The sequence below is a fragment of the Triplophysa rosa genome, linkage group LG1, assembly GCF_024868665.1.
Source record: "Triplophysa rosa linkage group LG1, Trosa_1v2, whole genome shotgun sequence".
NCBI lineage: Eukaryota > Metazoa > Chordata > Actinopteri > Cypriniformes > Nemacheilidae > Triplophysa > Triplophysa rosa.
The window spans coordinates 39,513,154-39,539,826 of record NC_079890.1 but is presented as its reverse complement, the minus strand read 5'-3'; the positions used below and the strand labels follow the sequence as shown (position 1 = coordinate 39,539,826).

Below are 26,673 nucleotides of genomic sequence, written 5' to 3'. Positions count from 1 at the left end.
ACCTAGTAGTATAGACGAAACCAACATTTTATTTTAGCCAAACCCATTTCAAACAAGGTTATTTTATTATATTATTGTTACCTTATAGACTCAAGAATACATCCATTCCAGACACGGAAGATGCTCTGATTTGAATTTACGGCCATCGGTAGGGGTGGGAATCTCTAGGCACGTCACGATGCGATTCGATTACGATTCAGAGCGCTGCGATGCGATGAAAAAACGATTCTCCAACGGCATTTTACTATCGAAGCTGACAGAACGCTTCTTCCATTCCTGTGCAATTTTTGAATCTGTGCGCAGCTGGATCTGAGTTTTATGGCAGATGGAGAAGGGTGCCAAAAGGCACTTTTGGGTCTGATCTTAGGCCTCGGAGCGCTTGGAATAATTAGCATATGTAGCTGTATCTGCCTGTTATGTGTTTTATATGGCATAATATGCGAACTGTTAGGTTTAGGGGCGGGGTCGGGTTACGGGCTCAAATGCGTCCTTGTGCGTACAAAATAATAAACGCACGCAAAATACGATGTCAGATTAAATTAACAATCACACCCGTACACAGTGTCATGGAGGCAAATTACATTACACCCCATGATACTGTATCTATGGTGTTGTCATCGAAATTCTCCCCCTGCTGGTACTCCACCTTCATACATGCATGTCATTTTCATGACAAGAGGAGGCAAAGCGTGACGCTGACACGCATCATCTAGTGGACCAGCGTGTGTCTTATACACTTTGGGTTGGAACCTTTGATTGCTTTATTTTGCTCTGTTATTTTCTCAATATAGTTATATAATATTCTGGTGAAATTTATATGATTGTCGAATTTTGCTTTTCTGTGTCTCGTGTACAGTTTATAGTAAAAAAACCTTACTGAGGCTGAAGTTCTCCTCCAGTGGTGATGTATTAGCTGAGAGCGACAAGATCCTCCATCAGGTGAGAAAAAGAGTCTTAAAATACAAAAGTAGAAGTGATGATTTAAGAGAGAAGTGATATATGAGAGTGTTTGATGTGTGTAAATATATGAGATGAGTGATGATGAGAGAATGAGAAATGACAGTATAAGTGAAATATTTGATGAATTTTAGCTGCAGTCTGCTCTGGCATCACACATCTCTGATTTTAATCTGTCCTGGACACAACTACCTGAGAAAGAAGAAGAACAGACGGAGGAGGAACAGGAGGAGGACGGAGGCGAGTACACACACTTTACTGATCAACATGTGAAAGGACAAAAAATCAATCAAAAATTATCAGATGACCCAAAAAATCCTCTTTAAATCAAAGTCAAGTTGTTAAATTGAATGTTTTAGTCGATTATAATGTAAACACACTAATATTCGGAAGGTTAACAGATGAAGTTTAGATGCTGGTGTGTTTATTTCATTCAGATGTTTATTGCATGTGTCACTACAGTTTGAGACTAAAAACATAATCATCATTTGTCGAACTAAACTGGAAAAGATGAAACCGTAGTTTGCTAATGATGCTTTTGGGAAAACACACCTCGGGCCTCATTTATAAAATGTTTTAGAATTTGTATTTATGATCATCTCTCAAAGTGCTTCTGTGTAATTCATAGACTGAACGTATATGCACAGAAAACGTCTGTACGCCTCGCTTTCACATGTGAAATCAATAAATCACAAACGATGTTGAAACTGCTCAGCTGAATAGTTCCATCATAAAGATAATGAAAAAGTATGTAGAATATTTCATCTAATCGACTGAATCTTTGTTTTATTTTCAGGTTCTTGTGTGAAACATCATTAATCTGAATCTACAAACTGAACCTTTAGTGCAAATGCTGATTGATTTTATTCAGTGATTTCTATGCTTGTTCTTCTCCATTAATGATGTCGTGTGAATGACGTGGTGTCTCGTTATAGTCCTCGTCACTTTATTTGTGTTGTTAGTTGTGTAGCTGTGAGTCATAGCCTGAGATAAAGTGTGTAGAACAACAGTAGTGCGTCAATGGATCAACTATCATATTTAGTTTCATACAGTAGTCATTCATTTTATAGCTACATGTAAGATCTCTTTTTAAAATGGATTTTGTTTCCCCATAGTTTTATTTATATTTGTTTATTTTCTTTAAACCGCTCATATCTGTACTTTGGCTATATAGTAAATGTTAACAGTCATGCTAATAAAGATGTGACCTGCAAAAAAGAAATGTTGCAAAAAAGACACAAACCATCTGCAATGACAACAACATAAAAATATTACTTGTTTGAAATATTGTTAAAATAATATATATATGTTACATCAGAATCAGAAAGAGCTTTATTGTCAAGTGTGTTTGCACATACAAGGAATTTGTTTTGGTGACAGGAGCATCCAGAACACAGAAACAGCACCAACAGTACACAGAGACCATAACACAATAGAATACAGTACACAATGATTTAAATAAGGGCCTATGGGTATAAACAATTAAGAAATACAATACAATAAACATAAAATAAAGATATAGAGAGTAAAGCTATGTGTGTGTGTAAATATGTACAAGTAAAAAATAAGAATAGACTATTGTAGTACAAGGTATGTGCTATACACAGCAGAATGAATGAAACATAATTGACAGAAAAAGTTGTATAAAAATAGATAGTGTATTATCTGGAGGATATCATTAATATTGCACTTAATTATTATTACACAGAGTTATTAATTGCACGGTGTGTAAAGACATTGAACTGTTGAAGAGGTAGATGTCCTGAGGGAAGAAGCTGTTTTTGTGTCTGGTTGTTCTGGTGCTCAGTGCTCTGCAGCATTGTGAAGAGATGATGGCTTGGATGTGAGAGGTCCAGGGTGATGTTCTGAGCCCTTTTCCTCACTCTGGATGTATACAGTTCTTGGAGGGTGGGCAGGGGAGCACCAATGATCTTTTGTTTCCTAAAGACTCGGCACACATCCTCTTCACTGATCTGAAGTGCAGGAGGTGGGGTGACTGAAGGTGATAGGTGTTGTGTAGAGAGAATGTCAGAGTTGGTGTGAGGTGTAAAGTTAGCATTTTCAAATCTGCAGTAAAAGTCATTCAGATCATTGACCAGGTGTTGATTGCCTGCAAAATTGGGGGATGGTGGCTTGTAGTTGGTGATGTCTTTAAGGCCTTTCCACACAGACGCAGGGTCGTTGGCTGAAAACCGGTTTTCCAACTTTTTAGAGTAGTTTCTCTTAGCCACTCTGATCTCCTTTGTCAATGTGTTCCTAGCCTGCTTGTACAAGACTTTGTCCCCTTTTCTGTAGGCATCCTCCTTGGCTTGGCGAATCTGTCTGAGTTTTGCTGAGAACCATGGTTTATCATTGTTGTATTTTAAGGAAGTCCTGGTAGGAATGCACAAATCCTCACAGAAACTGATGTATGATGTTACAGTCTCTGTGAGCTCGTCCAGATCAGTGGTAGCAGCTTCAAAAACACTCCAATCGGTGCACTCGAAACAGGCTTGTAAGGCCCGCTCTGTTTCGTTGGTCCATCTTTTAACAGTCCTTACCATAGGTTTGGCAGCTTTTAGTTTCTGCCTGTAGGCTGGGATAAGGTGAACCAGGCAGTGATCAGACAGTCCTAAAGCTGCTCTAGGGACAGAGCGATATGCATTCTTTATTGTGGTGTAGCAATGGTCCAAAATATTTTTGTCTCTGGTAGGGCATGTGATGTGTTGTCTGTATTTTGGCAGCTCGAGTGTAAGTTTTGCCTGATTAAAGTCGCCAAGAATAATAATAGCAGAGTCCGGATGTTGTTGCTCAGTGTCCGTGATGTGATCGGCGAGCTGTTGTAACGCCACGCTCACGTGCGCTTGCGGTGGAATGTAAACACACACGAGAATGAACGAGGAAAACTCTCGCGGCGAGTAAAAGGGCTTACAGTTAATGAAGAGTGCTTCTAGGTCGAGACAGCACATCTTCTTCATCACTGTTGTATCTGTACACCACTTTTCTTTGATGTAGAAACATACCCCACCACCGCGCGATTTCCCCATTGATTCTGCGTCGCGGTCCGCTCTGAACAGCTGGTAGCCGGGCAGATGTAGCGCGCTGTCCGGGATGAAGTAATTTAGCCACGTTTCCACGAAACACAAAACAGCAGAGTTTGAAAAATCCTTATTTGTCCGGTAGAGTAGAAGAAGTTCGTCCGTTTTGTTTGGCAGAGAGCGCAGATTCGCCAGATGTATGCTAGTCAGCGCAGTTTTAAAGCCGCGCTTTCTGAGCCTGATTAGCGCGCCGGCTCGCTTCCCATGCTTGCGCGTCCTGGAGCGCTTTGCCCTTAGCGCCACTGCGCCTCCGACTACGATGTTAAGTAAAACGTCCGAATAATCAAAAACCAGTAAAAGATCAGATGGTGTGCACTGCCGAATGTTCAGCAGTTCATCTCTTGTGAAACTGATTGTATGGGAAAAACATCAGTTGTGGCCTAATGGTTAGAGAGTCGGACTCGTGACCAGAAGGTTACCGGTTCGATTCTCAGGGCTGGCGGGTAACGTCTGAGGTGCCCTTGATTAAGGCACCTTACCCCTACTTGCTCCCCGGGCGCTGCAGTGATAGCTGCCCACTGCTCTGGGTGTATGTGTGTTCACCACTTGCTGTGCGTGTATTCACTAATCACTGGATGGGTTAAATGCAGAGGTCACATTTCGGGTATGGGTCACCATACCTGACAAATAGGTCACTTTCACTTCACTTTTTTTTTCTGTATTACTTTTGAGTTACTTTCACCAAAATAACTACAGAAGTAGAACTTAACATTTTAAAATGACAAAATGTCTTTGTATTTTTGTATTTTCAAAATACAAAATACTTTTTATGAATCAACCTCTTTATTAGACTGCTGATTTCTTGAACTAACTAGGCTATACAAAAATAAATACAAAAAAATACTAAGATTAAGTGCATTTAAATACAAAATAATATTACAAAATAATAGAATTTTGTATTTCAAATGGGTGTATTTGATACACTGTCCATCCATGCAGGCTAATAAGGAGGTTGATCGTGTAAACATTAACATTTTGGCGGCCGCAGTACATTATGAAAGTAGCCCCAAACCCCGCAACCCGCGGCTCCATAATTTTTCCCGCAACTGCATTTTCAAAATAGTCCAGTTGTGCGGGGAAACCGCGACCCTGGCAACACTGGCGCTAGGGCTTACAGCGAACCGGGCAGGGCCAATTATGGCGTTAGAAGTTGGACAAAACTATGTGAGCGTGTAAACACAGCGCGCAAGCAGATTACAGCTGCGCGGGCACACTGAAAACGTTCGCGCGTAAAATGTAAACCTGTAGAAATCGCAAATCTCTAACTTGAACACAAAAACCAAGATTGTGCACGTAAATCAAGACTTACGAGGGGAAATAACAAACCCCCAAGTCAAAGCAGTCGCACGCGCACAGTATTGACTACACACGCAAGTGCTACTCTACGCGCGCGCAAGCTATTTTGACTTTTGGCACTAAGGGGGCGGGACACTGCGATTTTGTGACAACAAATGCCATTGTCCCTGCTCCTTTCTGGAACTCCCGTTGTGATCGGCTGTTGCTGCCACCCTCAAGTCGATGACAGAACAGGAGAGATGGCAGGAAATTGGGGAAAATAGGATCTAAGGAATTCACATTAAGTAATATTTATATGTTGGACCAAATGCAGGAAAATGAATGTGTGCAGTAAGGAGATTTATTAGAAACACTGGGTTAATATAACAAAAAATCAATTTATATGAAAGCACTTCCACTCTGCATTCAGACATAGCAAATGTGCATTACCAGTGGTCACCTTTTAGATAAGTCAGTAAAATAGATCAGTAAAATGTGTTATGATATAGAGTTTGGTTCCAAAATGAGATAACTTCGTTTAAAAAAAAATCAAAACAGAGTTGCCATACTCTTCATACATATAATATTATAATTTAACGTTTTCGATGTTCCGCGTTTAAATCCTCCGACGTGACGGTCCAGGCAGAGTTGGCGCTATAGGGCATAAGTGAGGGGGCCTGTCAGGGTTTGACAAGGTAGAGAACCCAAATGCAGGCAGGCAGAGGTGAAGGGGTTAACAGAGAATTTATATAAAATAAAGAACAAAAACACCCACGAGGGGGTAACGAAGACAGGACTAATACTAAAAAACAGAAACCAAAATACTTCCCACGAGGGGCAAAACAGCAGGACAAAATAACAAAAATAGAACACGACACAACGTCTTACAAACACGGAAGGATAAATAATAAACACGCATCCAAAGACAAGACCAACAAGGTATACTGGGTACATACATGAACGCAGCAAGACACCATATACAATACACGAGCACAGGACAAATAAACATTTATAGGGCAAGACAAATGAGGGATAATGACACAGGGCAGGTGGGAAAACATCAGACACGGCAGGGAAGCAATACATGAAACGAGAGGGGCGGGGCCAATGACAAGACACGAGAAAGCACATGAGATGTAAAAAACATAAACAACTCATGTTTTTCTCACATAAAACCTAAGGGCTCTGTCCTGATCCTGCCACACGACTAGGAATTCATAAACAAGAAGGTAGGACCGTGACAGGAGCCTCCCCCCCCCCCCCCCCCCCCCTTAATGAACACCCCCAGGTGTTCACCAAGGGTTGACGACAACAAGACATTTTTGCCAGACTGGGACAGTGACAAGAACCAGACAAACATGGAAAACAAAATCAGGGGCAGACAAGCAAGGATAACATTAGGATTGGGGTGGCATACTAAAAATAACATACATGGGAGGGGGGGTGGGGCAAACCAAGGGTTCATAGAGGGAAGTCCAAAGGGGCTGGGGGGAATAGTCCTAGCCCCCGTGTGCGCATGAGGGCGCAGAGTTCTGGGGGACTTAGGGGGGGAAGGCCTGCCCGGCGCCCCGGGGTCCCCGACAATGAGCTGACTGCCTCATTTGAGCCCAGCGGCTGTGTGACACACACTTAAACAGCCCAAAGCCCTTTTCTTTGACTTTCGAGTCGAGCGTGCACATAAAAGCGCGGTGTGCATCTACACATTGTTTTCTCACATCTGCGATTCACTCGAAGGGCCCAAAATTAGGTAGATAGAGTAAGACCCCTGTCAGTGGTCTCGTTTGCTTTGGCAATGATTTATCCAGCTTAAACCAACAGTAGAGTGTAAAAGAGGTACAGCCCTTCACAACGACGTGCATTAAGGCTCACAGTTGTGCTCCAGAAGCTTAAAAATGGTGTGTCCATTAGCTACCTATGGGAGCCGTGCCAAAAGTGTTACGTGTGGCATGTACATTCGTAACATATTTAATGGGACCCTCATAGGTAAATAATGGACAAAGCCTATTAAGGGTCATTATTTAACTTTGGCAATGAGTTATATGGCTTAAACCAACAGTAGAGTGTATAAGGGGCACTCTACTGTTTAAATGACGTCCATTTAAGGTCACAGATGTGCTCCAGAAGCTTAAAAATGGTGTGTACATTAGCTGTCTATGGGAGCCGTGCCAAAAGTGTTTTGAGTGGGATGTACATTGTCTACGTATGTGAGCCCTGTCAAATAAGTTATGTGTGGCATGTACATTCGTAGCTTATTTAATGTGACCCTCATAGGTAAATAATGGACAAAGCCTATTAAGGGTCATTATTTATCCTTGGCAATGAGTTATATAGCTTAAACCAACAGTATGGTGTATGAGAGGCACAGCCCTTCACCATGATGTGAATTAAAGCTCAAAGATGTGCTCCAGGAGCATAAAAATGGTGTGTCCATTAGCTACCTATGAGGACCCGTCAAATAAGTTACGACTGGCACTTCCTGTGACTCGGCAAAACCACAGGAAGTACCAGTCATAACTTATTTGACAGTAGCCTCGTAGGCTTACAGTGGACAATACTGTAAACGGTCAATTCTTTAGACTGTAAACAACTTTCTTATGACAAACGTACAGATGTGTATCCTAGAAGCACCCTGCATTGGTATATTGCACACTTCAGGCTATTAAAATGCTTATTTTGCATACAAACGCACTTTTCACAGAAATTAGTCTCTCACCAGCATTTTCAGCAAAAAACTGCTTTATTCTTGCACAACAATCTCGGGGCTTCGAATGCTAGTTCGACGCACCCTCACGCACCATATATCCGAAGCCCGTAACCCTCGCTGTACGGCAAGTGCTCGAAAAAAAATCACAAAAAATATTACCAAAAAATAAACGGCCCACAACCTGCCCAAACAGGGTCGATAGAGTACATAACGAGGTCGTACCGACTTCAAACTCTGGGAACCGAATGAGGGGGCCACTAGGAGCTATAGATTTTGAATCGGGGTCATTCGAAGTCCCCGGGGCCGTTCCGGGCTCATCGTACGATAGCCTCCTATGAAAATAATGGGATAGGTTGCATGTGTCAGAGGCTCCCGTACGGCCCGCAGAGGACACAGGAGCCCGAAACCTAACAGAAAGTTGCGTCACGTGGCTCTCGACGACATACCGATAGGGCTAGGTGGGGCTATGAAATTAAGTATTTTTTATTATTTTCATACGTCTCTCTCCCTCGCATTGATCTCTATGGGCCATGTGACTGTAAAAGGTCAATTTTTAAGACTGTAAACAGCTTTTGTATGACAAACCTACAGCTATGTATCCTAGAAGCACCCCATATTGGTATATTACATCTCTACATCCGAACTGACTGAGGGGGCGGCAAGTAGCTACAGAATTTGAATCGGGGTCATTCGGAGTCCCCGGGGCCGTTCGGGAGTCTCTGTACTATAGGCACTTATGAAAATAATAGGATAGGTTGCAGGTGTCAGAGGCTCCCGTACCACCCGCGAAGGCCCCAGGAGCCCGAAACTTTACAGAAAGTTGCGTCAGTTGGCCCTCGACGACATAACGAGAGGGCTAGGTCAGGATATTAAATTTAATATTTTTAATTATTTTTCATACATGTCTCTCCCTCGCATTGATCTCTATGGGGACTTGTGCCTGCGAAGGCCTCATGAGGCAGTTGCTTTCCAGGTGGAAATCTGTCTCCGGAAGTGTCTACAGACGAGGAACTCGATATTCCGGCTTGGGAGACCCCCACGGTATACCGTACTGAGTATTAAGACCCTACGACCTTTTGACCCCTGTATTCTAGAGCGTACATTCGCAACCTATATGTAGGCGGCTGGTGTCTTTTTGGGCAAAGTGAGAGGTCAACGAGGTCCTAGGGGCGCGGAACCCCAGAACATGACCCAGGGCCCCGTGACGAGACATATACGTGAATTGCAGGTCGATCAGACCTTTCTGTCCCATTGGTCCACTGTGAGCTCATGAAAATGAATGGGATAGGTTAAGAGTGTCGACAGCAGCCGTTGGGCCGCAGTGGGATCGAGGGGCCCCAAACTTTATATTCTGGTAGTCTGTTGGCCCCTGTTTCACATACCGAGAGAGTGGCTTACTTGAACCTAGGGAACATTTTCTAGTGCTTTTTCTTGTGTGAAAAGTGTTTTGTACATTAGTAGCCTACCGACCGACTGTCAAATAAGTTACGACTGGGACTTCCTGTGAACCACCGGAAGTCCCAGTCATAACTTATTTGACAGTAGCGTGTAGGCTAACGGTGGACAATGCTGTAAACGGTCAATTTTTCATACTGTAAACCATTTTCTTGTGACAAACCTACAGATATGTATCCTAGAAGCCCCATATTGGTATATTGCACACTTCAGGCTGTCAAAATGCTCACGTGTTATACAAATGCACTTTTCACAGAAATAAACCTCTGACCAGCATTTTCACAAATTCTGCTTTATTTTTGTAGAAAAACCTTGGGGCTTCGAATGCAAGTTCGTCACACCCTCTCGCATCACATATTCGAAGCCCGTACCCCTCGGTGTACGGAAGTGCTCGAAAAAAAATCACAAAAAATATTCCAGAAAAATAAACGGCCCACAACGTCCCCAAAACGTGCAATATAGACATAACGAGGCCGTACCGCTTCAAACTTTGGGAACCGAATGAGGGGGCAGCGAGCAGCTACAGAATTTGAATCGAGTCATTCGGAGTCCCCGGGGCCGTTCGGGGGTCTCTGTACGATAGCCACCTATGAGAGAAATAGGATATGTTGCAGGTGTCAGAGGCTCCCATACGGGCCGCGGAGGCCCCAGGAGCCCGAAAAATTACAGAAAGTTGCGTCACGTGACTCTCGACGTCATACCGATAGGGCTTGGTCGGGAAGTGAACTTAAATATTTTTTCTTATTTTACATACATCTCCCTGCCTCTAGTGGTTCTCTATGGGCCCGCAAACCCCCTCGCGCGTTGGCTCGGGTATCCGACGTCTTTCTGACAGAAACCTCCCCTAAGCAGAACGAGCAAGGTCACGAAGGACGCCCGGCTCCTCTAGGGGGCGCCACGGCCGTGAGGGAGAGAAAAAAGAAAGAAGGGCGGCGAGCGAGACGTTTTGGCTTCTTTCGGATGTCGCGCCACGCATAGGCAGCAAGGGGCAGCAAACTACCAACTCTAGGCGCTCTGCGGACGCAAGGGTGGCGAGCGAGACATTTTGGCATCTTTTGGATGTCGCGCCACGCATAGGCAGCAAGGGGCAGCAATCTACCAACTCTAGGCGCTCTGCGGACGCAAGGGTGGCGAGCGAGACGTTTTGGCATCTTTTGGTGTCCGCCACGCATAGGCAGCAAGGGGCAGCAATCTACCAACTCTAGGCCTCTGCGGATGCAAGGGTGGCGAGCGAGACGTTTTGGCATCTTTTGGGTGTCGCGCCACGAATAGGCAGCAAGGGGCAGCAAACTAGCAAGTCTAGGCGCGCTGCGGACGTGAGGAAGACTATGGCGAGTTAGGGGTCAGGGGGAAGCGAAAGGCTCCTCGTGCATGCGGTGATGAAGATTAGGTGGTGAGGGGATGAGTAGGCATTTTGTGGCGCGAGGGTCCACAGCCCGCAGCACTTTGCCACCCCTTGTGGTGTCCGTACGATGCCTCTCCGGGAAAACGCCCCTAAACTCCGATAAGGGAAAAAAGTCCCAATCATAATAAGAGTGAGCGAGAATTTGGCGTACAATTCAGGTATACGAGCCCTTCGTCTGCCTAGTCGACCGATGGCAATCTATATGAATGGACAATTGTCCACGATTTACCTAACTTCCCTTGCAAAAACAATCCAAGGTTTTTATTTAGTACAGTTGCTAAACTAACAAATAAACAGACTTCACCTGACCTGGGTATTCCGCCGCACCTTGGTAGCAATGATTTCATGAATTTTTTTACAGAGAAAATCGAAAACATACGAGACAAAATAGTAAAACTCAACCTCCAAGTCTGTCCTATAAATTAGTACCAACCATCGCCCCAAAAGAAAGGCTACAGTGTTTTTCACCTATAAAACAGGAAGATTTAATTAAACTTATTGCAACATCTAAACCTACAACTTGCTTATTAGACCCCATACCAACTAAATTATTAAAAGAGTTATTACCCGTTGCAATTGAGCCCATTTATAACATTATCAACTCGTCAATTAATCTAGGCCATGTCCCAGGACCTTTAAACTGGCCGTCATTAAGCCTCTTATCAAGAAACCAAACTTAGACCCCAATGAACTAGGAAACTATAGACCGATTTCAAATCTCCCTTTCCTGTCTAAAATACTAGAAAAAGTAGTGTCCACTCAGTTGTGCTCTTTCTTACAAAATAATGACATACACGAAAAATTCCAGTCAGGCTTTAGACCGCATCATAGTACTGAAACTGCGCTCGTTAAAATTACAAACGACCTGCTTATAGCATCAGATAAAGGTAACATCTCACTCCTAGTCCTGCTTGACCTTAGTGCTGCGTTCGATACTGTAGACCATAAAATACTTCTAGATCGCTTACACAATTATACCGGTATTCAGGGACAGGTACTACAATGGTTCAGATCTTACTTATCAGACAGACATCGATTTGTCCATTTAAATGGGGAATCATCAAATCTAACGCAAGTAAATTATGGATTACCTCAGGGATCGGTTTTAGGACCCTTGCTATTCTCCATATACATGCTGCCCCTTGGAAACATTATTAGAAAACATGGAATTAGCTTCCACTGTTATGCTGATGATACTCAGCTATATATCTCATCAAGACCAGATGATTCCTTCCAACTATCCAAATTGGCAGAGTGCATCGAAGATATAAAACATTGGATGACTTGTAATTTCCTTCTTTTAAATTCTAATAAAACAGAAATATTACTTATCGGACCAAAGACACGTGAGCAGAATATATTGCATTATAACCTGCAAATTGAAGGCTGCACTGTTACTCCAACAAATAAAGTTAAAGACCTCGGCGTTATATTAGACAGCAACCTGTGATTTAAAAATCACATCTCAAATGTCACAAAAACAGCCTTCTTCCACCTTAGAAATGTTGCCAAATTGCGAAATATTTTATGTGTGGTTGACGCAGATTTATGGAGACAGATCAGTCTCAATAATAATACATTTACAAAACACAATTCATAAATTCACAAACATTTTCCCCAAATGCTCACACAAATATATCTCGCAGAAATAAATTCAGAATGTTTTCACAAATATGTATAAATCATGTTCTTGAATTACTTTCCAGTAAACATTTGTGAATGTTGTTACATGTATTTATGGATTGGTGAATCTGCATTTGCAAATCGTCCCATGTGTGTGGATTGCTTTGAATTTGTGTGTGGTATTTTTGAGACTGTCCTGCCACGGTGATATTCAAGCGTAACTTTTTTTAAGGATGGCCTGTTCAGCCAATCGCGTTGAGCTTTTGATCCACCAATCAAAACGCTCCTTACTGAAGTGACGCGAGAAGCTCGACGCTGCACAGTACTGTGTAGTGATGGGAAGTTCACATCATTTTACTGACTCGGATCTTTGAGTCTCGTTCAGCAAAATAAACGAATCTTTTTTCGAGTCATATCGTTCATTTCGTTCATTTTAGCAAAATATAATTAAAATGTTACATGTTACTTTCCTAACACATCTACTACTTATGCAAACGTTGATCACATTACAAACAATACAAAACTATAATGCTATAAGAAACAGAAAAGATTAATTCATTGTTTACCTGGGTCTTTAGTCTATGATTAGCTCACCACACCTCTTATCTGACAAGTCCTCGGGTTTGACTCCTTCGTTCATCACGTGACAGCATCGTAAGCTAAACCAATGCAGTCAGAGCCGGAAAGAGAATTGATTAGTTCACCTCCTGAATCTTCGGGTTTGACTCCTTCGTTCATCACGTGACAGCATCGTAAGCTAAACCAATGCAGTCAGAGCTGGAAAGAGAATTGATTAGTTCACCTCTCGAGTCTTCGGGTATGAATCGTTCGTTCTTCTTGAATTCTAGTACAGGACCCATAGAATGTTGCGCAATGCGCATGCGCGACTGAACGAATCACTCCCTAAGACGACTCGTTCTTCCCGAGTCACATTAAAGATTCGTTCAAGAACGACCCATCACTAGTATTGTGCAGTGTGCCTGCATCGGTTCAAAAACAGAGAGGGACGCAAGACCACACTCAACAAGTAAGTAAAGTTTACTTTTTACACCTGATGCCACTCTATATCTCATAAAATATTCATAAAGCTTGTTTTTGTTACTGAGCTGGCGGTGTTGAATTGAAGGTGAACATGTTTGAACTGGCGTTTGTAGAAGACTGTTGCAGTTACCAGAGCCTTTAAATTTCAGTCGACACAAACTTTGCTCTTGCGGTTCACGTAATAAAACATTTAAACAGATGTTGACACGTATGCCTGAGCGATAAAATAAGAGTAATTTTAAATATTGTAGTTGGGGCTCGGGGGCGTTGGATCCTCTGCTGTTATATTTTAAATGCTGGCAATGTTTTACCTCTTCAGGATGTCATCGCGATTCGCAAGGCAAAGCATATTTAAAGCTTTGATATGTTAATGAAAGAAGGGAAATGGCGTGGAATATGACTTGTGGTGATAGATAGTTTCAAATATTGAATTTCAGCACCAAAGCACATTTATTTCAGTATTTTTCGACCACATTTGTTGATGAAATGACTGCATTTCTTGTCTTTTTAACATATTAGTTGATCTCTCACATCCAGTCAGCTTTAGTTAATGTGTATTGGTAGATAATAGCTACTTAGATTTATATGTTCTAACTGCAGTTAACTATACTAACAATAAACTTAGATACATTGATGAATTTAAACTGTGCCACACAACTTAAACCTCTGACACATTGTTCTCTCTCCTTAATAGGAGCTGATAGAAAAGTCTAAGCAAGAGATTTTCCTGTAGTCATGCAGTCTCAAGTTTCAGTTGTGGTGGGTGTTGTCATTATTTATTTAATACAGGAAAATAATACAACAAACACTACACATGTACAGTAGGACTGATTATTATTTCGTTATTGTTATTATTAAGCAGGTAGTCTGTTACAGAGACTGAAATGACAGAAGCTTTTTTTTATTATTTCACTCTTAAATGTGGCTTGTTAACGGGTGTATGTCTTTGTTTTCAGCAGGATGGCTAATGAGTGGAGTGATGAATTTTCTGGTAGAGTGATGCAGTTTCTCAGTGGGGTCGTTGGACTGGTGGAGTTGCTGGAGCTGGTGGGGTGGTTTGATGATTAGCCTGTAAGATAGAATTGAATTGAATATTGTCTGAAATTAGTTATAAATTCATTGTCAAGTGCCAAAGTGCTATCACATACAAGGCCACACATTTTCACTAATTTTTAAAGCAGATATTAATATGATGTAAAGCACTTGAGGCACTTGATATAATATAGACAGTTTTATATCATAAATTCATACATTAATAATAATGCAAAGACAAGAGACCAGACAAACAAGTGAAACAGATACCCATGGAACATATTTCAACTTCACTATGTCACAAATATGTTATGTTTAACTACATTGCTACATTTGCTTGACAGTTGGTTACTTACTAAATTAACTTGACTTTTTAGGTAACTGTTGCTGTACTGGAGACATTTAGTTTTTACTATCATCACTGGCATAAAATTAAAAGGATGCAATGGCTATTTTCATGTTTATGCCTTTTCTGGTCTCCTTTTTCTACCTGTAAGAGGTTTAATGAGTGTGACGACTTTCCATTCAAGAAAAGGCTCATCTACTACCTGGATATATTAACAAATGAAATGTTTGTTGCCTTATTTATTTTGAAATTAAAATGTATTTATTGTTGCTTGCATCCACTGATATTTACTTGTTTTGCATGTTTATGTGGATGTCTTATATGTAAGCATTAGTATATAATTACGACTATGTTATGTATTCTATGTTACGTTCTCTCTTAAACTAAACCCATTCCTTTCACTGAAAGCTGTTTATTCAAAATGTCACTACTCACTATTGCTTTTCTGAAGAAATAAAGTCTGTAAACACTGCACCACTGGTTTGTGCGTGTGCTGTGTGGGGGTCTGAGTGAAAGATGCATGCTTTGCAGAATCAGATCCAGAAACAACGTCGCAAAACAACATTAGACAATGTGTTGTTATAAAGATTTTCTGTTCGTTTTAAACCTATGGCGAAACAATGTAGACGTGACAGGTTGTCATAGTCTAAACGGCCGGTGTTATGCCGAAAAAAGCACGCCTGCCGTGAAAGGCACCCTTGTCGCGGGAACGCACATTTGCTGAAATTCTTCTAAAATAGAAGGCAGAAACTGCAGTGCTGTTTGAATCCAGTAGATGTCCTCAGTGTGTTAAATTACAGCAATAAGCCCCTCTAAGCAGTTATAAAATGCAATTGCTTTTATAAAACGGTTACTGCATACGTAGCATAGTTTCATAAATACAAATCAGGCATTTTATAAAGCAATTATTATTAAAAATTATTTTATAACTTTATAAAGCAATACAAATCAGGACCAGAATTGACAATTTTATAAATTACTTTTCGTATGGATTATTTCAGCCAATAAGCGTGTAAAGTGACATATACTGTGTAACAATGTAGGTGCACAGAGCAATTGTACTGCTTTTCACGACAAATCACCTCATTTAAATTAGCATGAAACTCACCCCTATACAGTAGTTCACCCCTATTAACTATAGAAGTCCTAGAACTAAAATCTCAGAATTATTTCATGCTGAGGCGAACACGAGCAAATTTAAGAGGGGGGTGCTTTTCACGGCAAGCCTGTCTGCCAGAAAATGCACCCTCCCATATCTCCCACTAGGAACGTGTCACAAGCATGAAACTCACCCCATTTAACTACAGGTGCTGGTCATATAATTAGAATATCATCAAAAAGTTGATTTATTCCACTAATTCCATTCAAAAAGTGAAACTTGTATTTTATATTCATTCATTACACACAAACTGATATATTTCAAATGTTTATTTCTTTTAATTTGATGATTATAACTGACAACTAATGAAAATCCCAAATTCAGTATCTCAGAAAATTAGAATATTACTTAAGACCAATACAAAGAAAAGAAAAGATTTTTAGAAATCTTGGCCAACTGAAAAGTATGAACATGAAAAGTATGAGCATGTACAGCACTCAATACTTAGTTGGGGCTCCTTTTGCCTGAATTACTGCAGCAATGCGGCGTGGCATGGAGTGGATCAGTCTGTGGCACTGCTCAGGTGTTATGAGAGGCCAGGTTGCTCTGATAGTGGCCTTCAGCTCTTCTGCATTGTTGGGTCTGGCACTATCATAGAAAATCTATGGGGTATTGTGAAGAGGAAGATGCGATATGCCAGACCCAACAATGCAGAAGAGCTGAAGGCCACTATCAGAGCAACCTGGGCTCTCATAACACCTGAGCAGTGCCACAGACTGATCGACTCCATGCCACGCCGCATTGCTGCAGTAATTCAGGCAAAAGGAGCCCCAACTAAGTATTGAGTGCTGTACATGCTCATACTTTTCATGTTCATACTTTTCAGTTGGCCAAGATTTCTAAAAATCCTTTCTTGTATTGGTTTAAGTAATATTCTAATTTTCTGAGATACTGAATTTGGGATTTTCATTAGTTGTCAGTTATAATCATCAAATTAAAAGAAATAAACATTTGAAATATATCAGTCTGTGTGTAATGAATGAATATAATATACAAGTTTCACTTTTTGAATGGAATTAGTGAAATAAATCAACTTTTTGATGATATTCTAATTATATGACCAGCACCTGTATATAAATTAAAATCTCATAATTTATCTAGTTTACAAGAAACAATATTAATACTGTCAAAACCCATATCTTCAAAGCTCGCATTGTTAGAAAAGTGGAAAAATAAACATTTCCAAGATACCTCGACAAACACAAGTTAAACATAAACTACTTGGCACAGGTAATAAATAAAATATTGCAGCAAGGGACACTATTACTGGCATGCAGGACACAAGTAATCCACATCCACTGGAGGGCTCTGTACACAATCATGGTGGTACCACCTTTCACATCCGTCACAGCAAACCTGGGAAAACAGTGACATGTAGTGGTACATGTTTTGAATTATAGGGTATTTCTAAAAATAGGTGATATCTGAATTAACTGACTTTTAATATTCTTACTATTTCTTTGATTTTGGAAGTTCTCAACAACATAATGTTGTGTTCTGACCACAATAGGAATTTCCTACATCACACCTTGTTCAATAGAGAGTAATCACAGATTTCTACACAAAATCAGCACAACATTAATAATGACTGCATTCAATAGATGATGTGAAAGATGTAATTACTACTGCAACTGAAAAAAAATCTGGAAAATAGACATTTTTTGTACATTTTGTAATGTGAATAACTCACCCATTGTGTTTTACCCTTGTCCTCCATCCTCACAATAAAAGCACAGGCTGCTTAGATCATCTGCTAAGACAAACAGTATTCAAAATATTCCAATTCAATTTTATTTATATAGCGCTTTTCACAATGTGCATTGTTCCAAAGCAGCTTTACAGGAGCAAATAAGAAAAACACAGAAAGGTAAAACACAGCACAGTGCATGGTGTTTATAGACCAAGCAAGATCATTATAATAAATAATATCTAATAAATAAATGAATAAATAAATGCAGTCTCCCGGTGAGCAAGCCAACACTGCACTGCTCTGCTGTGGCGAGGAACCCAAACTCCAATGATGAATAATGGAGAAAAAAAAAACCTCGGGAGAAACCAGGCTCAGCCGGGAGGGCCAGATCTCCTCTGACGTGTCATAGCTGCACTCAGTGACCCCGACCAAAGCCACCGAGCAACGTCCACGAAGAACAGGGAGAGCCCACGAGCCGCGACCCAGGAAGCCCCACCCGCCGAAACCGTGCAGGTCCAACCCGGTCTCCATTCCGCGATCAACAACAGACAACAGAGGAACAACAGGGAAAAGTAGTAATGGCATAATTAACTTTATTCCTCTGTTGTCCGACATCGACCACAAAACAAGACCAACCAGACCAGACCCACACAGTCCCAACAAATGAAACGCCCCGAACCACAACCAACAAGCCCCCCCACTCCCTACAACACCCACCCAGCTACCTCCAATCAAAGTCACTGAGTGCAGCCATAACTTCAAACTGCTGTCATGTGATGTAAGTTTAGCATTAAATACCAAGTATTGTAAATTTAGCATTTATGTGACAGGTAGTCCGTCTTTGCTCTCGGTTGGGGATGGAATTGTCTGAGCTGGGCCGGCCAGATGGTCGCCTTTTTCTTGGGTGGTGATGGAATTGCCTTGGATGGAGCTGGGATGGTCAGTCAGTCCGCAGGCTCTCGCAGGAGGATGGCACGGGATTTTCCGATGTAGCTGGCGTAATCTCTAGTTGTGGATGGGCATATGACGTTCATCTGGGCCTGGCGGAATCTCTCCCTACCTCGGGATGGGCATCCCGAGGCGAGGGCAGAAAGAGAATAATTAGCGTAGCTGCTGTTCATTAGCTATGTATTAGTGAATGCTTGGCTGAAAAGATGTGTCTTTAATCTAGATTTAAATTGGGAGAGTGTGTCTGACCCTCGAATAGTATCGGGGAGGCTATTCCAGAGTTTAGGTGCTACGTATGAGAAAGCTCTACCCCCTTTGGTGGATTTAGTTATTCTAGGTGTTATCAAAAGTCTGGAGTTTTGAGATCTTAGAGAGCGTGATGGGTTGTAGTGTGGTAGAAGCTCTGTTATGTAGGTAGGGGCTAAACCGTTTAAGGCTTTATAAGTAATTAAAAGAACTTTAAAGTCAATACGATACTTAATGGGTAACCAGTGAAGGGTTGATAACATTGGGGTTATGTGATGGTATTTTCTGGACCTGGTTAGAACTCTGGCAGCTGCATTCTGAACTAACTGTAGTTTGTTTATTGATGCTGCAGGACAACCACTAAGCAGTGCATTACAGTAGTCAAGTCTTGAGGTCACACATGCATGAATAAGCTTCTCTGCGTCAGCCACACATAAAATATTTCCTAATTTGGCAACATTTCTAAGGTGGAAGAAGGCTGTTTTTGTGACATTTGAGATGTGACATTTTAAATGACAGGTTGCTGTCTAATATAACGCCTAGGTCTTTGTGGCAGGGGGGGGCGTGGTTTAGCGAAGTCTGCAGCAGGAGAGAGAGTGGGGAGACGAGCGGTGAGTGAGTGGCGCTCGCACAAACAATGAAAACCTGTGCCTTGTTCCAGTAACTGGCGTGGAGAGGATTAAAAGCAGCAAGGCAGAGACAGTCGGGAATTTGACTTGGCGGTTGAGTTTTTACTATTTTGTCTCGTATGTTTTCGATTTTATCTGTAAAAAAATCATGAAATCATTGCTACCAAGGTGCGGCGGAATACCCAGGTCAGGTGAAGTCTGTTTATTTGTTAATTTAGCAACTGTACTAAATAAAAACCTGGGATTGTTTTTGTTAGTTTCTATGAGGTTACGGAGGTGCTCAGCCTTTGCTGCTTTTAGTGCCTTTTTATAACAGTTTGCACTCTCTTTCCACACAATTTTAAAGACCTCTAATTCCCTCAGTTCATGTGTTTCTCGTCATTTAAGGATGATTTTTGGTATGGGATATACTTAAGGATAAGTTTTACCCTCGGTGAATAACAATTTAAAACACAAGTCTTAAGATATAACAAGAATAAACAATGTATTAAGAATACTCTCAGCAAACAGGAAGTGCTAAACACTATGCTAAACATTAACTTGTCTCTTACAGTGTTTCTCGATTGCTAAAACACTGTAACCAGGCTTTTGAACTAAAATTTCGAAACCATAACGCCATTTTTCAAAAAGCACACCCATTTTGCTGAACTATACACTAACACTATTCCCCTGCTTTAAGACGAGTCAGATTTGGTGAACTGTTACTGCAAAACTCGAGGAGGAGGAAGGAGGAGGAAGGAGGAGGAGGAGGAGGGAGGAGGAGGAAGGAGGAGGAGGAGGGAGGAGGATGAAGGTGGAGGAGGAGGGAGGAGGAGGAAGGAGGAGGAGGAGGGAGGAGGAGAAAGGAGGAGGAGGAAGGAGGGAGGAGGAGGAAGGAGGAGGAGGAGGGAGGAGGAGGAAGAGGGAGGAGGAGGAAGGAGGAGGAGGAAGGAGAAAGGAGACAAGCAGTTAACCATGTCCTTGACCATGGATGACTATGAGGGAGGCTGGGCAACGAGTACAGCCAAATTTGAGTCGCTTCACCGTCGCCTCCATCATCAGAACCTTCAGGGAGGAAAACAGGTAGGTGTACTTACAGTAAGACTGCTCCATACAGTAACTTTAGAGTGCAAACATTGATGCACTATGCTACTGTAATAAAGAAATGCATCAAATTGCCTCGCATACATATAAGAGTTTCAGTATGTTTCCATTTTTCCTGTAAAAAGGATGCATGACAGTTACAGTAATGAGTGCTTATATTTTTGTAGGACACATAGACGACCACCTGGTGGAGGCAGGCTAAGGCTTTTGTCGGAGGATTAAGAGAGGGAGCTTGTAAACATGGTCATTGCCAATAATGTAATCCGCCTGCGATAGATTCAATGGAGAGTGATTGAGGATAATCATCATTTTCGAGGGATAGATGCCATCAGTCTCTCCACAATTGATCGTATCCTCCGAAAGCACCGGTTCCAGATGAAACAGGCGTACCACGTTCCATTCGAACAAAACTCTGACAGAGTGAAAGACCAAGGAGTTGAATATGTTCAGGTGTGAGTTTTGATATCGTATAAAGTATTGTGTCCCATCACATGCTTCAGGGTAGTGATTTACTCTACTGTGTTTCATGTGTTTGGCAGATAATCTTTGAGATTGAAGGCCGGCCTGTTCCCCATAAAATTATCTTTGTGGATGAGGCTGGTTTCAACGTGACCAAAAGAAGGAGAAGGGGAAGGAACATAATTGGCCATCGGGCTATCGTAGATGTCCCTGGTCAGCGCGGAGGGAATGTCACTATGTGTGCAGCTATCAGCCGTAGGGTACTCCACTGTCATGCCATTGTGAACGCCGGCTCCTGCTAACAGCCTGAGGCTAATAGCGAATGATCCGATAAATATAAATGATCAGTGCGTTTAAGGACGATTTTTGGTATGGGATATACTTTAGGATATGTTTTTCCCTCGGAGAATAACAATTTAAAACACAAGTCTTAAGATTTAACAAGAATAAACAATGTATTAAGAAACAGTCTGAAAGAGCTCTGACTCAAACCACGCGCTCTCAGCAAACTCTTCTGCACCGCATGGTCTCGTCAATGTGAGACGTTGATGCGTAAGTCAGGAAATTGCTAAATTAAGTGGTTATTTTTGTTTTATTGCACACAACAAAGTGTACTCGTCACTTCATAAAGTGAAGGTTGAACCATTGAAGTCACATGGACTATTTTAACGTTTTTTTTTACTAACTTAATGTGCTTTGATTATTTTGATTATTAAAATTGACTAAATTCAATTTTACCGACTCGTCATTGCTGGCATTCAGGAATTGCTTCAAACTAATTTACATTATGACATGTGCTTCAGGTTTGAATTACAGATGAGCTGGGAGAAAACATAATGTGATTTTAAATAGGTGATTTGAATGTGCTAAGGTCATCTCAGTCTCAAAACCTGGGCAACCAAATTTGGGTATCCAAAACACATAAACAAAGCCTCTGAGGTGAGCACAGCAGGATTTTTAAACATGAAAACAAGCACTGTGCTTTAGCTTAAAAGAATTGCAGTTCAACAAACGGCAGCACTGTTGAAAAAGATGAGGGTGTCACAAATCCTGCAAGTGTAACATAACAACTGACTTGAATTGGAAGAAGGATCGATTCTTCCTCTGTGCTATAAATGATGTGCAAGATTCAAATTAAAAGCCACTTGCGGCCTAAAGACAACACACGTCATCTAACAAACTTCACTTCAGTGAACTTTCCATAAGACATTTCATTTTATTAAGCCACCAAAATTAAAAGATAACAACAATTCATAACATATTAATGAGGTCGAGATCAAAATATTAAATGTTAAAAAGATTTTTGTAAAAGATGGAGGCTAGCACAAGTCCTCTCCTAATCTCACTCAATGGCACACCCCTCCAGATCTGCTCCGGTTTCTGCTCCACTTTTGTGCTCTTCTTCTCCGCCCTGGTGGTCTCCTGCTCTGCCCTGGTGGTCTCCTGTTTTGCCCTGGTGATCTCATGCTCTGCTAACTCCACCATTGTGGTCTTCTGTTAGGCTCCTGTTCAGATCAATCCACCCTGGCTGCCTTCTGTCCAGCCGATTCGCGCTCGCTGCTGTGTTTCCACATCCTGGCCCTCTTCCTCTTCATAGACCTGGCCCGCCATCCCTTACCCTGTTCCACCTCCGCTCCCCCACCCACCTGGACTTGTGCATTCTGAGAGTGTCTGGAATTCACTCTTAAGGGAGTCTCTGTCCTGTACTTAGCTATGTTTATCCCATTTTCTGCTGTCTTACATTTTGTATCTCTTCTTCTCTGTCGTCTGTCTTGTTTGTGGTCCTTTTGTTGATTGGTTCTCTATTGATTGTTCCCCCCTCCTCCGGTGTGTCTTGTTAGCTTGTCACTCTTTGTGTGTATATATAGCCCTAGTGTTTCCTTTGTTCCAAATTCTAACTTATATTCGTTTTGTGGTGTTCTCTAGTGTTCCTTGTTGTTTTGACCTGTTTTGGATTATTAAACTCACTGCTGCACGTGGATCCTTCCCCTCATAGCAATAATGAAAATAACACAAAACATTATGTAGCGCCCCCTGAGGCCTGTTCCATAAAACAAGATTAGGAAATAAGCCATGCTTATTTTGGTAAGTCAGATTTATTGTCAGTCGATTCGGTTTCATAAAGCAAACTTAAAATAGTTTGAACTCAGTTACTATGGCAACTTATGCTGGGAAATTAGCCTGGTCCGGAGCAGGCTAACTGTCAGGCTAAGCCTTAGTTGTTGCTTAACTAGACTGATTCTCTGTCATGATGCAATATTACATCACTTTAATGAACATTATAAATAAAAAAATTAAAGAAATCAATTAAATAAATTATAAAACACAATAATAAATGAATATATTGTCTGTTGTCATACATCTGTGTTAGATTTGTCACGGCCTTGGTCTGGTCGGGGTATCATCTGCACGTGGGTTGTGTTGTTGTTGTCGAGCAAGTGGAAAGCCGCTGGCTGACCGCGTGCTCGGTGTCTGCATATTTCACCCCGCCCTCGTGTCTCCTTAGGCTTTCCCGCACTGGTGATTTTCCACTCTGCACCTACACGCCTGCTGACACGTTACTCATTAAGCACTCGTTCCCGTAATTACCCCACACCTGCCAACCTTTTCCATCTCATTATGTTTCCCCTTATATTCCCTCAGTGTCTCTTGTCTGTTGTCTGATCGTTGCTTGTTTTAGCCTGTTTCAGACTGCCCCAGATGTAGCTGCGGCTCGTCTGTAGAAGTTTTGTTTCCTAATCATGTTATAGTTTTGGATATCGCCTTGTCTGGTCAAGTAAAGTTTCTCTCTCCTACTACTCCATCCGTCTACCTGTTTTCCCGGCAGCTCTCGTTGGCGTTCACCTCTACCGCATTCGAGCGCAGGCAGCTACCCACAGGCGGTGTCCGGAATTCTCTCCTCGTCGTGGCCGTCCTCCAGATCCTCAGCACGGGTCCCGGGCCGAGTGAGGTCCCCAGACACTTCTTTCCAAGGCTTATTGTCGGAGACCTATCCTCTGCCAGAGTCGCCGTGTGCAACCCTTCTGGGGACTCTTGTTCTTACCACCACGGACAGCACGTTCGTGGTTGGGTTGTTTCCTTTTGACTGTTGCCTGTTTTTTCCTAATAAATACCTTCGGATTTCACCGCACTTGGGTCGTTCTGTATTATTGCCATGACAGAACGATCAGACCATCTGCACGACCCAGCGGGACAGGATCCGCTGCGAGCAGCGCTGCAACAGCAGGGAATTCTGCTGGGACAACAGGCATCTCGTCTGACTGTTGCAGCCCAGGAGGTTGACGCGCTACAGGGACAGGTGACGGCATTGCAACACCAGGTTTCCGAGCTCCTGCGAGGTGCCGCCCATACGGGAGGAGTACAACACCCCCCTCCACACGGTATCTCGAGCGATCCGGAGCCGCGTGCTAACAGCCCTCCCATCTACGACGAAGACCCAAACTCCTGTCGGGCGTTTCTCTCTCAATGCTCCCTGGTGTTCGCGCTTCAACCTCGCCGGTATGCAACAGAGGAGACCCGGATCGCCTTTGTTCTTACCTTGCTGACCGGGCGAGCTCGTCAGTGGGGAGTCGCAGTTTGGGAGGCCCAGGACCCATGTTGTCGTTCGTTCCGGGAGTTCCACGCGGAGATGACCAGCTTGTTCGATAGGTCGGCCCGTGGTGATGAAGCGGCCACCCAACTCTCCCGTCTCACTCAGGGGAGAGCTACCATCATGGACTATGCAATCCGCTTCAAGACCCTAGCGGCTGCGTGTGAGTGGAATGCCGGGGCGTTGCGCGCGCGGTTCCTTGACGGCCTTAACACAACCATTTCTGACGAAAGCGCCGCGCTCGATCCACCCCGAGACCTGGAGGATTTGATCAATCTTTGTCTGAGGATCGAGAGCCGGATAAATGCTCGCCGCCGTCGACATGCTTCACCTCCTGCCTGGCGACGCCGTGATCCCAGCCGGGATGCCAGCCGGAACACCAGCCGGGATGCCAGCACCACACACCATCCACCACCGGATTCCGAACCCATGCAAATCGGACGTTCACACCTCACGCCGGCCCAGAAGCAACAACGACTCGCGGACGGCCTCTGCTTCTACTGCGGGAAAGCGGGGCACATCGTCACACATTGCCCGGCAAAAGCCAACGCCCATTCTTAAAGTGGAGAGTCCGGGTGGGTGCCATCACAGAAACCTCTCCATTCCCTCGCACCATGCTGCCGTTCCGCCTCACCTTCGGCCTAACTACTCACACAGGAAAGGCCTTACTTGGCTCTGGGGCCAAAGGGAACTTTTTGGATGCTGCCACGGCCCGAGCATTGGGAATTCCCTCTGTTCCCCTACATCCACCCATCTCAGCCGTGACGCTGACGGGACTGCCACTTTTCACCGTCACCCACACCACCCCTCACGTAAGCCTTTTTCTGTCGGGTAATCATTGTGAGAAGATTAAGTTGTACATCCTCGATTCCCCCACTACCCCACTGGTATTAGGGCATCCGTGGTTGTCACAGCATAATCCTCACATTGATTGGGTTAACACTTCTATTTTAGCGTGGAGCCCTGCTTGTCATGTGTCTTGTCTTGGTCCTGCTCCCTCTCCTGTCTCTGTGTCTCCTATGTTGCAGGTGGATGTTGCTGACCTGTCTGGGGTTCCGGAGGAATACCATGATCTGTGTACTGTGTTCTGCAAGTCCATTTAGGAATTTCTTGTGTAACCCTTTTACCATCGGCTCGAAATGAATAAATGCCTCGAACAATAACGATTTGAGCATTAAACACTTATTGACTCTTTTTCCTCAATGTGGCGAAGGGCACACCTCAATGTTAAATTAATCAGTCTAGGGTATGATTATGATTCACGCTTTGTCACTTTTTTATGAGAGCTAAGGGATGTTCGACTCTGACCCATTAAATTAGTACAGCAATTAAGTTACGCTAACTCACATAGATTCAGAGCAATGTAGGCAAAGTAAACATACACACCATTTGTAAACTTGCGCATTTGTATTTAAGAACACAAGACATAAACAGTTGTTGGGAAAATAAGAAAAGGTTATACAAATAGAAAACCAAACCCCAGGGTAAAACAGTATTTAGGGTACCTCTTAAAATTGCACTGTCTCTTAAAACACACACAGCTTGCAAGCTAAACCCTTGGCGCGCTTCTTTGTTGGAGCTCAATATTCTCAATACTCTCTTTCCGGAGAGCGTGTGAACACAATCCTACCACTTCCGTAGTAAGCGGTGACTACGTTGTAATCCACGATGCTGTCAGACTGCGGCCGTATAGATGATTTGTCTCCCGGAAAACCGGCATCCTCTCGTAGATCCAGGCTTGTGTGTGTGTGTGTGTTGGTCCTCCGAACGAGCTAAGCTTCTTCTTTTCCTTTCGGCTGTTCCCTTCAGGGGTCGCCACAGCGAATCATCTGCCTCCATCTAGCCCTATCCCCTGCATCCTCTTCTCTCAGACCGACTACCTTCATGTCCTCCTTCACTACATCCATAAACCTCCTCTTTGGTCTTCCTCTCAGCCTCCTGCCTGGCAGCTCTAA

At 42.8% G+C, this 26,673-nt stretch overlaps 1 protein-coding gene and 1 long non-coding RNA gene across 2 annotated transcripts in view; one reads left to right on the top strand and one right to left on the bottom strand.

Moving 5' to 3' along the window:
• LOC130555685 (uncharacterized) overlaps positions 1-26,673 on the bottom strand; it is a 312,537-nt gene that overhangs the window by 193,526 nt on the left and 92,338 nt on the right. The gene's annotated exons all lie outside the window — the stretch shown is intronic.
• On the top strand, positions 13,466-14,782 carry LOC130557833 (uncharacterized). Its single transcript, XR_008963360.1, has 3 exons — positions 13,466-13,523; positions 14,232-14,296; positions 14,494-14,782. It is a non-coding gene; the product is annotated as an uncharacterized LOC130557833 (long non-coding RNA).